Source organism: Embiotoca jacksoni, unplaced genomic scaffold, assembly GCF_022577435.1.
Source record: "Embiotoca jacksoni isolate LCO1_2020_lvr unplaced genomic scaffold, fEmbJac1.0.p SCAF_8, whole genome shotgun sequence".
Classification (NCBI taxonomy): Eukaryota; Metazoa; Chordata; class Actinopteri; family Embiotocidae; genus Embiotoca; species Embiotoca jacksoni.
The window spans coordinates 18,662,472-18,679,035 of record NW_027185436.1 but is presented as its reverse complement, the minus strand read 5'-3'; positions in this window follow the sequence as shown (position 1 = coordinate 18,679,035).

Here is a 16,564-nt window from a genome sequence, read left to right as displayed (position 1 = left end):
TCTTATCATTTATCATAATTTCTCCATCCACTTTGTCACGGCTTCAGCATTTAAGGAAGATAGATGATACAAGATGTTGTCCTCTCTTTCATACTTTCCGTGCTCTGGGAAGTGTGTCCAATATGGACTTACTCTACCTCTTTGCAATTCATTTGGCATGCGTTTGTCACTATCGAGACCATCATGTATTTCTTGCATGGTTTTCAACATGCGGTGCCGTAGGACATCTGGCATTTGGACCTTTTAAGCTGTGTGATGAAGGTTGTATTTCATGAGCAGCCGTATATCATGCCATTAACAAACATTCAGAGGGCATTGTGTCAAATTACTACACGAGTGTTTTAGTTGACTAAGCGGCTGATATATGTTATTCACTGAGTTTTTGAAGGCGCCACAATGTCAGGGTGGTGTCATTAAGGAGCAAGGCGGTGAAAGGTGTGGCATTTGCTACGCCGCATCCCAGTGGGCTTTATGCTGAGGTGGTCGTCTCGGCAAGGGCGACCATTAATATCCGAGAGGGAATATTCCCATGGCGAGGTGACTGTTTGAAGAAGGTCCTGCTCCGGCGCCGACACCGACAACATGAAAGTTCAAAAAAGTGCTGACTTCCTCGTGAGCTCAGCTAGTAGCAGCCATCTGCTCCCCTGCTAACTAATGCAAAACATCCAGCGTGAACAAAACTCCAGTAGGGAGGGAATCTACTTCTAACAAGACGGAGATTCTGCCAACTAAAAATTAATCAAATCACACTTGTCATTTATATCGGATAGATGTTGAAGAGTTATTAGTTTAATAAGATGTTGTGATAGGCTATCGCAACAGTTTCTGCCCTTCACACACTCATCTTCACATCTATTACACACGCAGGACTTTTGTCACTCCGCTCTCTTATGTGTTTGAATGTGTTGTTTGCTCTGGTGTGGTGATTTAGAGGGAACATTTTATCAGAGCAAGCCAAGCAAGCCTGGTCCACCAGGGAGCCAGGCATTTTATAAGGGTATAAATAATCAATGACACTGCATCTGTAATGGCCTGTAATGCAGTTTGTTAACTCCCCCACTCCGCCCCTCCCCCACCCAGGACGGCGCGTTTGTTGCTCAAACAATAGAAACGGCTTGCCGTGGCTAATTGACAAGGCAGGGGAATCTCTCTTTAGCCGCCTCAGTTTATTTCCATGTTTCTTTTATTGCCCATGACCCCTCTTACATCATGTAATCAGGCACTTTTATGCCCTGTCTCTGTAATCTTAAGCTTTGAATCACGTGTGAATGCTTATCGTTCTGTGCCATATTCCAAATTTTCTCATGGAGCGGAGAAAGTTCATATGAAATGATAACGTATGCATGCAGACAGTCAGATTGTGTCAGTCATAGGATTAGGTTTCTCTTGAGTCATTTCAGCTGTTGCATATTATGAGCATCAATCTCAAATGAACATCTGCTGATCAGTAATATGCCAAACCCACAAGGGGCTTAAAACATTTGCCAAAAGTTCACTTGTGTTAAACAGCATAAAACTACTACACGTGGAGGTTTGAAATAATTGTGGTCAGTGAACTGTTTCTAGTAGGTCAGAAAAGAACCATTAACATTAAAATTGTCGGCAATACTCTTCATGTCGGGTGACTTTCAAAGATGTACACAAAATGCCTTTGCTGTTGTATTCTGTCTCATATTTCACATATTTCCAGAGAAGAAAAAAAAAAGCTAAAAACACTAAGTATACCCACCCTCCACCCCCTCCTGCATGCGTGCGTACACCCACATCCGAACATGATGTATATTTTGAGTTTCGCCCCTCCCCCTGCTCTCACCCATGAGCCTCTGATTTCCATTATTATTAATATCTGCCTGTTTAATTTTCAGCTCTGTCATATTGTGTCGGCCTAAACTACAAGAGACAATCCCTTATTGATTACTTTCCCAGCAGCCCCAGCGCATGCCCCAGCTGATCACGCCTCTCATGCACAGACATCTCATGCATTTCAGATAATAAGCTGCTGCTGTGGAGTTGAAACAAATTGGATGTGCAGTCAGTCACTGTCCAAGTGAATCATGTTGCAGTCTGTCAGTGGACTAGGCTTGGATTATCATCTTACCCATGCGAGGCAAAAAAGGTAAAAAAAAAATAATGCCATGAGCACCTGCTATGATGGCAGTGTGGTATATGTGAGGACGACTCCCGCATTGCTGCAGGGTTGTTTATTGATCACCAAATATGATAAAAGAAGATGCAATATAACTCCGACAAGAGAAAGACTTAGCCAGGCTGTCTTATGAAAATCAATTTATGGGTGATTAAAATCAAATCAAATTGCTCTTTTAATTTATTTGGACAAAACTTGAAGCTTGAAACAAGCATGGTTTTCCTTGAGGCTACTGCAAAAGGTAAATACAGGCCCTTAGTATAGATAATGACATTTCATTAATCTCTTCAATTAATGAAAAGTAAAGGACTTATTGGATGCAAACTTTTCTTTACATGACCATTTGAAACCAAGCTAGAAAATCCTACAACACTAATAGTTATGAAATCAAATATAACATTTCCTGTATATGCAACATATCTCCTGGCCTGTCAGCAGACATCTCTTTTGAATGACACTAGTAGTGAACTTTCAACAGTGTATGCTGGAAACATCAATCTCCATACACATGTTGTAGTGTGCATTGACAAGGCATATTGTGTCAGAAACTATTTCCAAAACAATGCTGCCATTGTATTTACTTGCTTAAAATTCTGTAACAGGAAGAAAATAAAGCATCCTGTCACCCAGGACCTGGCTTTGTTTCAAATTCAGTGCACTTTCATGTGATAAAAAAAAAAATCAAAAAGGGAAGTTTTTGGAGTTGCACGGGAAGACATGATTAATAATACATCAGGATTATAGAGCACAGACTGTGCTGCACTGACTTTAATAAGTCCATGGAGGGAAAACAAACCCAGACCATGAAAACAACCACACTTGCTGCCTGAAAAACATCTGCATTTAAACTCCAATAAACCTGCACTTCCCCCTAAGTGTTTAGGATTAGTTAGCGGTTTATGATTAAAATACACCTACATGTAAATGATAGCTCTCGTATTTGTCAAAATATCTCCATTGTTTCAAAAACAACACAAAGTAATGGTTTTATTTGAAAGGCACACCTTAGCTACTGTGGTTTGCTGCGAAACCCTGAGAAGTAGAATAATTGGCACCCTAGTGTAAGACTCCCTCTGTTTGGTGCCAGCTGTTTAAAATATGGATGATATTGTTTTCATTGCTGGGCTTTTATTGAGTTCTGCTTGGGCCATGCAGCATAATCCTCTGACTCTGACCTTTTCTGGCATGTGGAAAAAGTAAATAAACAAGGCACTGATGCATTCTCTCCGTTACCAGAGGAGCTGAGCAGCAGATTTCCCGTTGATCATACTCTGGTGTCTAGATTCAGAAAGCTGTCTGTGGCTGCCTGAGCAAAAGTGGCGACATGCCTTTTTCTGCAGAACAGGCAAAGAATAATGGATGATGGGGAAGAAGAGAAAATGTATCGACAGCTGTGATCGGTGTATAGCATTTTCTCTCAATTGGCAGATTTCCCCTGCTAGCAAAACTAAAGGCTTGTTGACCATGAGATGTTTTATTCTGAGCATTTGTTGGAAATGCAGCTCCTTGTTGAAGTAACAATAAAATGCACCACAACCACTTTTGTAAAACAGTTTAGGTGTGATTGAAAAGCACATCTTTGATACACTGAAGGGAATTACACACATGTATTTCATGTACATATAAGTACTAAAAAACAACAACACATTCCCAGGGCAATCTTTAGTGGCACAAGTTCTACGAAGCAGTAAATTCTCTTCCACTCTCAAACATGTAGTGTCCCGCACAGTGGCTCTACTGTACGTGGATATCACATTAATTCCAGTCTCATTGCATTATTCCACTCATGGCCATCCATTGTTAACTTTTGCATAAATGCATAGATAAGAAAATGATTAAATTTAAGTCAAGTCTTTCTTGTTATACACTGTCGCCTTAAATCATGCATAAATGTGATAATTACCCACACTAGGCCAAAAGGGCCCATCACTGCCACTTTAAATCCAATAAACGCCATGACCTGATCACTATAATTGACCATCTATCAGGGTCATTGAGGAGTCCAATGTTGTTAACTGCCGCTTATAATTCCTCTTGATCATTGCTAATTACAGAAAGTGGGAGAAACCAATATTCCAGATACCCAGAGAGCAGCTGCCAACCGTTTCAAAGAGGTAGTAAAGAACGTTTTAATATCAGTGAGTTTGAAAAATGGCTTGCATTGTGATTTGAGCTGCATATATGTACAACTTCAAACCTATTTTTTCAACCAGTATATTTGGGGTCCATACACAGGAAAAGGTCATGCACGTCTGGAGCAGCGATTCAAGCCACACCCCCACAGTCCCAAAACAATCACATTATTTGATCTTAGATTGTTGCTTATTTAGTCACAACCATGTTCGGTTATAGAGCAGTGATTCCTAAACTGTGGACACTCCACCTGGTGGTACGCGAGACCCCTGCTGAAATATCTATCAGTTGCACTCCAGTTGGCCCAAGTCCAAAAAATTAAATTCCTTTAATTTCACATTATTAAAAAAAACAGTTATTTTATATACACATCAGATTACAGTGATGTAAAAATTAGTTGTAAATCCTTTAAATATTTCAGATTTAATAATTGTTTGTGCCTAACGTTGGGTGATAACGCGTAACACGTCCGATACTGCGTAACACGAACGTTAGCTTGAACAAATATTTCAATCCTGAAGAGGAGTCAGAGTCGCTGGGTGGCGTCTTTTCTAGTAAGAATTGTAAATGTATTCTTTGATTTTGAAACAGTACGTTGGAGATGTTGTTGTTGTTGTTGTCGTCGTCATCATTTAGGCTTTCTGAGGCTATTGCATGGTGAAATCAGTGAAAAACCACTGTTGGTTTCTGCAGTGAGAAGTGATACTTGAGAGCTTTTGTTTAGTACTTAGTGGTCTGAAAAGTTTGGGAACCTTTGTCATAGAGAAATAGGATTTCAGTTACTTTCAGGAGCATTATATTGTTGAGCTCACTGGTTTTGGCAACAGTCTGCTTAAACATGTATTTGATTGAATTTGCTTCACATTTTCTGTGGTAAATGAGACAATTTAAGCTACAAGTGTATTTTATTGTAACATTGTTAACTTGGTGTTGTACTTAAAGGCATATTTAATAAGAAAGGGTTTTGATTTACTCAAGGGGGAATAGCAGTCTGGTCCTGAATTTCATTTGGCCCTGTAATGTTCTGTGAATATGAGGTGCACTTAGCAGTCAGTTTTTGCACAGATGTCACATGTGCAGATGACCTCCTAATGACATTTTAAATAAGCCTAAATATGCAAATACTATAAAAGCGTATTGCTACCTTTCTAATGTTTCAAAATGGCATTGCCTCTGCCAGCATTTGCACCCCATTTCTTTCAGTTTAGTGTTCTTACTATACTGTTCACTGGGGCAACAAGTCATTGAGAAAATGCACAATTTATTGAAATTTTATGGAAAGACCCTTACCCCCTTTCACCACCGCACAATTACGTAAAAGCCATCTAGCCCTTGAGTAACCCTTTTTATAGTAATTCATTTATGACTGTGGTCACCGAGGGGATGCCTCTGCTGCCACAAACACCCTAAAACATGTGTGGATGGCATGAGGATGAAATCCACAATGCACTGAAGGGCACAGCTTTCATCAAGACATTCTTTTTTTTTTCTTTCTTCATAAGCACATCATAAAATATTTCATTCCGCTTTTACAATCGACTTGTTTCATTACAAAGTTGTGCATTTTATTTTCATGAGCAGCAATGACATAACTGAGGCTCATTTGGGTATTTCGAAAACGTTTCTCTTTGATAGAAAACATGCCGTTCATTTGGCTTGTTTCGGTGAGGCGGGGCATTAAGAGATGGACAAACTAAAAAGAAGCCAGAAAATAATGTTACAGATGTAGAAATAAAAGGAATATGAGACAAAGAGACTGAGTGAGTGGTTGAGAGGCTGCAATAGTGTCTCCTGAGATGAGGATGATGATTGCACCCACATTCCACTGCGGAGCTAAAAACCCTTGGAGGCTTTTGGAATGTGAAAACCTACTTCTTCTCTCTTTATAGTACAACACTTAGGCAGCGGACCACTTTTTTTTTTTTTTTTTTCCCCCACCCTGAACATTGCTCACATCGTTGTTCCCTGAAGCTTGAAAGCACAACATTTCTCAGCCAGCAACTCCCACTGGGACTAAAGCCCAGAGATGGAAATGCAAAGGATATGTTTTATTGGACAGTTGCAGACAAATAAATCTAAATATGTATTTTGGTCATGTTTGTGTGCCGACCGCATCCTGAGGGAGTTGAAATGATTATATGACATAAATAACATCGCTGTAGCATGATATTAGGTCACATGTTTACATACATGGACCTAAGGTCAGGGAAGAAAATAATTCAAACACTATTTCTCTTCTTTGGAAGTGAACATTGTTTGTTACATGCATGGGGCTGGGAGCCATGCCTTCCAGTGTGCACTGACTATTAATGAGAGATGGAACCATACTGTCAGGTAAAATATACATACTTAAGTGGATAAAAGTCATAGCTCTGTTGAAGCCTGCCAGCGAGGCACAAATCAACCTGTCCAGTGTGTGTGGGGGGAGACGGTGGGTCACCCTGAATGAAATGGTTTAGGCTCAGTGATCTGCGTGAAGGAAAGTCAATGGGAGGTGTCAATGAGAGGGCAGGCGGGGACTCCTGCAATCACATGTCCTGTGATTGACATGGCCTAACCTCAGGGGCTGTGTGAGATGTCAACATAGTGCAGCCCCCTAATATGGCCTCAGCCAACGTCGCTTCACAGTGAATTATGGAGGAAGACTGGGGTTACATGAACCAACGTCCATCTCTTTTACAATGTAGTTTTACAAGGCAATCATAGGCTTTCATTTAAATTGTGTTGGTTTGCTTTTATATGCTGTTTTGCTACACTATTTGGTAAACAAAAAAAGCATTAAAACCTTTTGTATGTGGAGCCACAGTAAAAGAATATGGTGCCTGTTTTTTTCGCAGACTTTTAGACCACTAATGTCTCACCAGGCATGCTTCAGTGCTTATTAGTATTGGCATATCCATTCTGATTGATTTACTTCCTTCCACTTTTTAGTGATGAAAAATGTGTTTTTCATTGTCATTACAGAGTTTATAAGAAAAGCTCAACCAGTTTTGTAATTTAAATTTGACACCATTATGGCTAGCATGATAATTATAGTTTTAAAACATGCAGATGTGGCATTGTTTGATGATTTTTTGTTTTGTTTTTTGGCCTTAAAACGATCCTACATCTGTCATATCATTAGGTTGTTGTACGTATGTTGTAATTTTAGCATCATTTGTAATGGAACTAATTTTCAAGCAAAATGCAAATATTTGTAAAATCCTTCCTATTTCCCGCTTCCCAAGACTCCCACTACAATGAAAAGAAGACAAACCCCGGTGCTCTAACTTCCCAATCCCACGCGGTGTCTTTGAAGGTAGAGCAAACTTGGGAAATAAAAGCAGCGGCCTATGGCAAACTGCACTTCAGAGGATTCAGCCCCTTTTTCTTTCTGCCACATGTGACAAGTGAGCCATGCAGCTTTGCAGAATTATATATCTGCGTGTCTAATTATTTCTTTTCAAGTCCATACAATAAAAGACTGCATGCTTTCTCTCTCGCCGAGGCTAGGACAGCAGGAGGAGTGCCCTCCAAAATATTCCCTCTCATGCCTCTGACATGCACATCTGTCTGCACGTCAGCATAGCAACTTTCTAGACGTCTTTGGTTTTAATGAAAGAGATCTGGGAGCTACAAATGCAATAGGTGCTGTGATGACACATTTCAATTCCTATTGTGAAAATAGAATCTCTCAGACTTTCTTTTTATCTTTATTATTCTCTGCTTCATAGTTCAAACTACAATGAAGACGTCAGACAATTGCCCTTCAAAACGAGGCTTACACACCGACTCTGTTGAAATAAAGGTGTCTTGGATAGAATTACTGGGGCACAATAATGGGCAGTATTGAAACAGTAAGCAATGTTGAAATTATTTTCTTTGTATAAGTCCTTTTTGATATTTCATATAAGTTCAAATGCGATATGTTGATTGTTTTTCATGTTATTGTAGTGGACCGTTTTTCTTGCAGTGAAAGACGGCTGCACAGAAATGCTCCTGCTGCAGTGCGGTCACAAGGGGGTAGCATTGACACAGTTGTTTAAGCCCTTTAGCAGGCAGCCCAGCAGCAGGACAAACTGCCTTTGATGTAATTGAGGTCTTAGACCTCTTAGAAAAGCATATATTGGTTTGTATGTGGAAATGTTCAAGGAACAATGGATTTCCATAAGTTGATGTAAAATCGTATTTGGAGCATCCCCGGCATGCTAACCATTCTCTAAACAATAACAAAAAGGACTCCTCCAGGACGGGACGGGTAATTCCAAGGCACTCACAGCCCGGAAATGTAATGCATTAGGATTAAACGTGTGACTAAAAGACAGAGACTTGACTAGTTTTAGGCACTTCCCTGGGTGATTCATTCAAATAAATTTGTAGATATTCTCCGCTCTGTACAGCAGTACAATACATTTTAATAGAAGTCAGCTAGCAGCATTAAAGACAATTTTTTTTGTGTGTGTCTCTTTCGAAGGGAGGATTAAAACTTGGTTTTTTTAGTCATGGTTTAAATTTACAAATATGATCATTCATTTTTTCTGCCTTGAAAAAAACTTGTATGAAAGCAGGTGAATTATAACCTCCAACTTGTATAGATTAACCTGTTAATTATCAATCATCCCACGGCCAAACAAGTATTCCCCTAACTAACATTTTTGTCTATCCATCTTATCATCCAAAGTAATACTTTAAGAGTACGACTCTGGCAGGGACTCATAAATAAAGGTTACCTATTTACATATTCAGTTTATCATGGATATTGCATACTCTGTACATAAAAATTCAAATGCAGTGTTTATGAAATATGATCATGCAGCAAATGTGAGAAGACACAGAGCACAGCCCATTCATACACAGAGGGGATTTAGTGCAGGTGATTAATAAAGAATGAAATAGACATTAGACCTGCAGGAATGAACTCCTGCTCAGAGACTTTTGGGTTTTATTTCAGCTTATGTACAAAATCGTGTTCAACGTAAGCTTCCATTTCTTTTCTTTTTTTTTTTTGGAAGCCCAGACTAAATGTTATTTGACAGTCCTTAATTCAGGGTTGCAGATGGATTTATGTTCCTTGAAGTCAGTGACATATTCAAACCTGTTCGTCTTTGTAATTCAGTTGGAAATAATGACATTAGTCCTCATTGGTAATTAACGTGATTTTAACATGTAGACTAGCAGTATACGTTAAATGAATATCTCTAAAGTCAAAGTATTTTGTATGATAATTTTGCATTCCATTCCAAGGATGTTTGGAAATGTAAGAATACCTCCATATTGTGATGCATACAAACACAATATGCATGTGTATAGAAATACATGTCTAAAAAAAGTATTATGTTTTTAACTGCTGAAGTACTACATGTATGCATTCAGCTACTCACGCTATACACATGCAGGGAAAAAAAGCTGTTTGGTTTGTATTTAAATTGGCTGAGAGGAATAATGGCTTAAGGAAGCAAACAGTGTGCAGCAAGTGTCTCATCTCTTCTCATGAACTAGTTAACCTGAAAGAATACGATCTACAAATGTGTTTCAGCAAAAGCAAATTACCTGGGTTTTGTGGAGGGGAACTAATCTCTCCAAGCATGACACTGGACAGGAAAGGCCTCTTACTGTTATTATGATGTGTCGGCTCGTGTTAGATGGAGGGCCTTGATGGCCGCATCAGGAAGGAGCATGGAAGCCCCTCTACCATGACAGCGCTCTGATGGATGTACGGGTGGTGGAGGGGCAGGGAAGATGGAGGTTAGAGAGCTGGAGATGAGGAGAAGAAGGAGGGTGATATGAGGTGCAGTGGTGGTGGTGGTGGTGGTGGTGGGGGGTTATATACAATAGTAAATACCTACAAATGCAGCACATTAGCAGTATGTGCAGAACCCGAGATAGCATTAGCATGCAGGATAAGGCTTTCTGTTGGACAGCCCATCTCCGAAACAAAATAAAGGTCCTATGTGTTGAATTTTCAAAGCCTATTTCTTGTGACCTGCGATGATTTGTTCCCTGTATGAAACAGACTGATGATAACAGCCCTTTTAAAAGTAATTTAGGAAATCAGAAAATCCCTAAGTCAAAGTTTGACACTTTATTCAATACTGTATACTGTAGATTCTTGACATTATAGGAGGCAAAACAAAATTATTATGTACAACAGATAGCTGAAATGATTGTGAGGAAGTGGTTTAGAAAATAATATAGGAGTGTCATCGCATTTGTTTTCCTGTTGAAGTGAGGTGCATAATGACTATGGAGCACGACCGACTCTGAACTGTTGCTGTCAATATGGTAATTGGGAAGTAAAAAGATTCTGAATATCTATATATTTGGCCATTTTGTTGCTTTCAAACACTTGTGACAAATGAAAAACTAAAACAATACATTACAAAGGGGAGGTAATGATTATTTAAAACTTTTGATAAAAAAAAATAAAAAAAAACACAAGCAGAAAAATGTCTAAATTGCCCAGAGCATCTGTTTCTGCATTATGTTCTGAAAAAAACCTGTTTCCATAACAGCACCTATTGGTCAACATGTCGCTACTGATACATCTGTGACGGGCAAACATCAGACGATTCAAAATGGCCAAACGATAAATGTGTGAGGCTCAAAATGACAGTTTGTCAGTCAAGAACTTGCTTTTCAGCTGTTAAGGTGTAGTTTGTCATTCATAGTCAGTTGTTGTGATGTTGCTGTCCTGTGAAATCCTTGTATCTCTAAAACTTTTCATGAGCTAAGAAAAGTGGCCTTGTTTCCAGATAATTCTTTGTCGGTTTTTGTTTTAATAAGGATTTGTTCAGCCTCAGAAGGAATACTATTCTCAACCCTTAAAGGGAACTTTTAATCTTTCACTTTTTCATATCATTATGTACTACAATAGTCATTGCTTGTCATTCCAAGGCAACTTCACAAAATACAACCTGCACTGACTACAAGTGTGCATCATTAGTCTGCTCATGTTTTACCACAACACTCGTAGTAATTGTTGTCAACATGCTGTTGTGGTAGAAAAACTCGAGACAGGCACTTGTTGGTGTATCGCAATGTATTTTTTTTTCCTTCATCTGAGAATATTCACAGCTGGGGTGTCTTACACACCGTATCCATACTAGAATATTAATGGCCAGTTTTCCTCCATGTCAGCAGCTTGTAATTTGATTTCTGGTTAAGTAATACCGTTTTGGGTGGCAGATCTCCCAGTGAACACTGGTCCCTAAGTTTCTCCTCATCTTGCTCCTTCGGGGTCCCGGGGGACGGTGGCTTGGGGAAAGTATTACATAGCGATGGTGCTCCTCCTTGGCCTGGTAAAGATTGGGGGGGGGGGGGGGACGCGCAGCGGGACAGGTGTTCTGAGCTGCACACAGGGGAGTCTCACCAGGCTGCAGTGCCTGGCCTACATCCATCTCTGTACCTGGGGAGATAAATGGAAAAATGTGACCCAAACAGTCCAACATCACAGCCATGGCAGGAGCATGTTCTAACAATGGGGAGTGGGGAGGGTTCCCCATATCATTACTAAAAATGAGGCACAGACTGCAATTAATTCCAGGCCTAAATGAATGTCTGCTGCTTGCAGCATACCTCTCTGTGGCAATAGAAATAGATTAATAGTCCAGAATAGAGGAAAATAATCTTTTTCTGGACGATGATGCACTGATATAAAATGGGCTTCAATGCTTGGCTCATTCCTTGATCAACATTTTTTTTTTGTTATCTTGCAAACCTACTTTTTCCAGCCTTTATTGTATAAAATGGTGTGATCTTTCGACTGCCCTTTGTCTTGGAAGAAAAATTAATTCTCATTTGCATTACCACGTCTAAATGTCAGCCACCGATATTTTGTTAGACATTAGTAAAGCTGGCAGCGAGAGGCGCTGGATAATTGCACTCAGCCTAGCAGAGGGATTTACATAATTTCAGATAGCAATTAAAGAATCCTTGGGAATTTTCTTGCTGGCCTCTCTCTCCGGCTCACTTCTACAACAGTACAAAAGAAGCATTCGTTTACATTAAGCTCCATGCTCCTTGCTGTTCATTTGCATGAAATTAAAGGTTTTCATGATCTCGAACAGCGGGGGTAACATTTAAAATGCTGTTTTAAAGCCTTCACCTTGGAATAATGAAACGCTCCTATTTTTTTTTTCCGAAGGCAGTGGGAGTTCAATGACTGCCTGTCCACAGCAAAACTTTCTCGTTTCCCATTCACTCATACCTTGATAATGCTTTCAATTAATTCAAAATACATCTTTTTTTCCCTTTTTCCAAGGTCCCCGTTCTCTTTAATCTGACCGTGCCTCATGACCATCATCCCACCTCACCTCTCACCAAGCCATTTTAAAATAGGATTTGATCAAAGAAGAATTGCCTGAAAAGAATACAAATTTGTCACTCATAATTCTCCTCCACACATTAAATAACAACTAAACATATATTTGAATCTGCATCTGGCCTTTTTTTTTTTTTCTAGGCTAAACCGTTGTGGGGATTTTAGCCAGTGCTGCAAAGATAAACGTCTCATGTACAGTATCTTTAATTAAGTCCCTGTGGGTCTCCATGTTATCTGCCATCCTGATTACAATGAACATTAACTTGCTTTAGCCCTCGGTCTGATAATATGCATCAACGTGTGGTGACAAGAGTGCTAAATCAGAAAGGACATCTTTTTGTACACAACATACTCTACTGTTTTTGAGCATACGATATTTTCTTGAGCTGTTACTATATTATTTTCGTGGTAGCAGCAAGCAAAGCCACATTGCTTTAAGTCCTTCATGCCTTATTGGCGTAGCCTGGATGACACATTTGATATGGGTATGGATCATCAGGATTAGTTAAACCAAAGCCTTCTCTTGGGAGGTCTGTGGCTCAGCAGTCCAATGTGCATAATATCACTGTACTTAAAAACATTGTGAGGTTGCCAGCTCTCACTTTTGTGTTTAATCACAATACTAGCCAATAAAACAGAAATGCTGTCATTATAATCTATAAAAAAAATTTTTTTTTAAAAAGAAGCCTGATGAATAGTAGAGCTTTGTTAAGACAATAAAGCTTTGTCACAGAGCTTAGAAATAAATACAAAGCCTCATCAGAACAATACCCTTCACACTTCTTCCTTGATTCCCTTTCCATCCTTAAAGGCATCACAGAACATTTTCACACTAGTCGTCCCACCGCTGTGAAATAAATTGTGACAGTAACTCAATATGAAGTGAAATAGCTGAGAAAGCCTTGAGTTCACTTGCGCTGACAGTGCTGTTTAATTCCATCTTGTGCCAGCCTGACATTTCTGCTGCCACTAAATATTAAACATGTGTACCCGTTTCATTTGCATCTGGTAATGAGGTGGGAGACAGCGCCCAACTGGTCAAGCCTCTCTCTCTCTCTCTCTCTCTCTCTCTCTCTCTCTCTCTCTCTCTCTCTCTCTCTCTCTCTCTCGCCGGATTGCATCTGTGCTACCTCCAACACAGTCACATGGACAAGGGTAAACCAACAGAAATATTTAGAGAGAAAGAGGGCTGAGACGGAATGGAATAGGAAAAAAAAAGGGTGGGTAGGTATGAGGGGGGATAGTGAAGCGTGTGCTTGTGTGTGTGTGTGTGTGTGTGTGTGTGTGTGTGTGTGTGTGTTCGTTCGTTCGTTCGTTCTCCAGAATTCTGAAATGACCCCGGCTCTCAAGCAGTGTCTGCTTTGGCTGACATTTCTCCCTGAATCTTTTAAGATGCATTCCTTGCTGCAAAATGCATTAGTGGAGAGAGGAGAAACAGAGGCACAAGAGGAGAGGGTTAAATGTGATTGCTCTAAATGTCATCACATCTTCATAATGCAATATATATTCATGATCTGGCAGTCCAGGAGGGCAGACATCACAGTTGTGTTCTGTAATTCAAATGTTTTATCCCAATTTTGATTCACCATACAATTCGGGGCAGACATTTCAAACCAGGATATGCATCCGTTTTTTTTCCCCGGCCTTATACATTTGGATGGACCGGTGGCATCTGAGGTGGACGCTGTGTGGTGCGGGTGTTATTGAAAAGGCATTAAGGTGCTCGCAGAATAAGCACGTTAGATCCACCAGTAGCCACATAGTGTCTGTTTTATTTCCAAAACGAACAGTGTTGAATTGTATTTCAATTTAAGAATTGTAATTGAAAGTAAACGAATAGAACTCACAGTTCTGTCTTAAAGTGGCGATAATAAATGCTCTTATTACCAAACCTGTATCGTCTTAGCTACATATAGTTTTCAAGGACTTTTTTAGCTAACTGCTTTGGTTTCCTGGCTGACAACTGAGCAGTTTTGTTTCCCTCTCAGTGCTCTAATGGTGTCGTTTGTGGTCACAGCAGGTAGCTTTTCTTTTGCTGAGAAGCTAGTAAAACCAGCTATACACTACATGGCAAGAAATAAATGGCACACAGTTAGCAACAAGCTAGTGAACACAGTTCAGGAGCTGGTGAAGATTCAAAGCAAAGTGAATATTGGACTTCCCTTCATCCTGTGTTTTTCTTTCTTGTTTGCGAACAAGCTATCCATTTCAACTTGCATTTTTAATGGGCTTTTTTTCTCTCTTTGTGATACTTTTAGGAAAATACAGACAAGTTGGTCAATTTTATTTAGTTTACTGTAAAAATAGTACACCGCAATTATTCCAGTATCACCTCTTATGTTATCAGGATCAATGAAGCAGCAATGAAGCAGATTGTTTCACTTCCACTCGTTACCTGCATAATATGTTAGTGAGCCGTGCTGCTGTCAGGACCATATACCTATCATCTGTTTACTTATTGGTGAAATAAAGACCCGGTCAGTCTGCACCTCACCTCTGACCCAAATCTCCTGCACTCATAATGCAGCTGCTGTGGTTCATCTTAATAAACTCACCAAAAAAAAAAAAATCAAGTCAGCTCTTTGTTTAGCTGTCTGTCTCACCATTTCTGGTTTTAGCAGCAGTAGGTGGCTGAGCTACAAAAAAAAAAAAAAAAAAAAAAAAAAAACACCTCATCTTGTCCTACCTGCATAAAAATGGCAAACAGACAAAATTAGCAACCATGCAGGGTTGGAGTTTAGTAACGAAATATTTATGTATATTTCCAGAAACAGAGCTAATAGAGACTTGCATGTGTCATGTAGCTGTAACTCCTTGATCTGTAAATTCACTATGTTGGTATGTCAGTGTTGTGTTCGCATGCTGGCAATCTGTGGCCAAAAACTATTGCAGGTTTACTGAGTATGAAGTAATATGATGGAAATATTCAGTTAAGTATAAGTACCTCCAAATTGTACGGTATTTAAGTAAATGTACTTGGTTACCTCCCACCAATACAAACAATAGAATATTAAAGGAAATATAGTTACCTGCACGCATATTCTTTTATTATATATATCTATAATATTTGTCTTTATTATTAGTACTATACCAGTATCATAAAGTGTTCAGCATAATTTCACAGTAATGTATTTATGAAATTGTACCTGTTAATCCGATTTGTGTCGATCACACTACGTGCCTCTGCAAATCGTCCCTCAGGGACAAATGAGCTTTTTTTTTTTAATTCAATTGAACACTAAATAAAAAAAATGTCTTTAGTGTGTATGCTATTCTGATTCTTTATTGTGCTGCCAAGTGTTTATGAACCCCATCTGATTTTTCTCAGACTATTGAATAGGCCACAAATAGCCAAAGTATATAGGCTATAATTGCGGCCTCTAGTCACTGTTGTAATCATGAAGGTAGTCAGGTGGAAGAAGTCAGGTAAAGTAGTTTATAAAGCGCAATGAAGCCTGTCTAAATAGGCAGGTTGGAGATGGTTGGATGCATCAAGTACAGGGCTTTCACCTTGGAGTCTGGTGTTTGTGTCCCATGTAAAAAAAAAAGAAAAGAAAAGAAAATCAATGTAAAACAAATGTCAACTTTGATTTATTATGAGTCACGTAAAGTTAACTTGCGTAATGTTTTGGTGCCTAAAGAAAACTGTGACCGTGCCACAATGTTTACCACGTGTTTATTAATGTTACTGTGACATCAAAGGGTCACCAATAGGATTAGTTGGCCCCTACAAGCCCAGATATTTGGGACAGCTGTGTGATGATAACCACCTATCGTCTGACATACCGGGTCAAACCGGGTGGTTTTGGTTAAAAAAGCCAGGTTCTTCTAATGTTGTTGAATGAAAGCACAATATTCCCTTTCCTCTGTCAGACTCTCATGACAGCGTGCAGCCACAACCACTTTGAAAAGAAATCAACATCAGTACAAGGAAACTTTATACATGCGTTTCGTTTGTATGACTTCTCAGGCATGGATTTACCTTC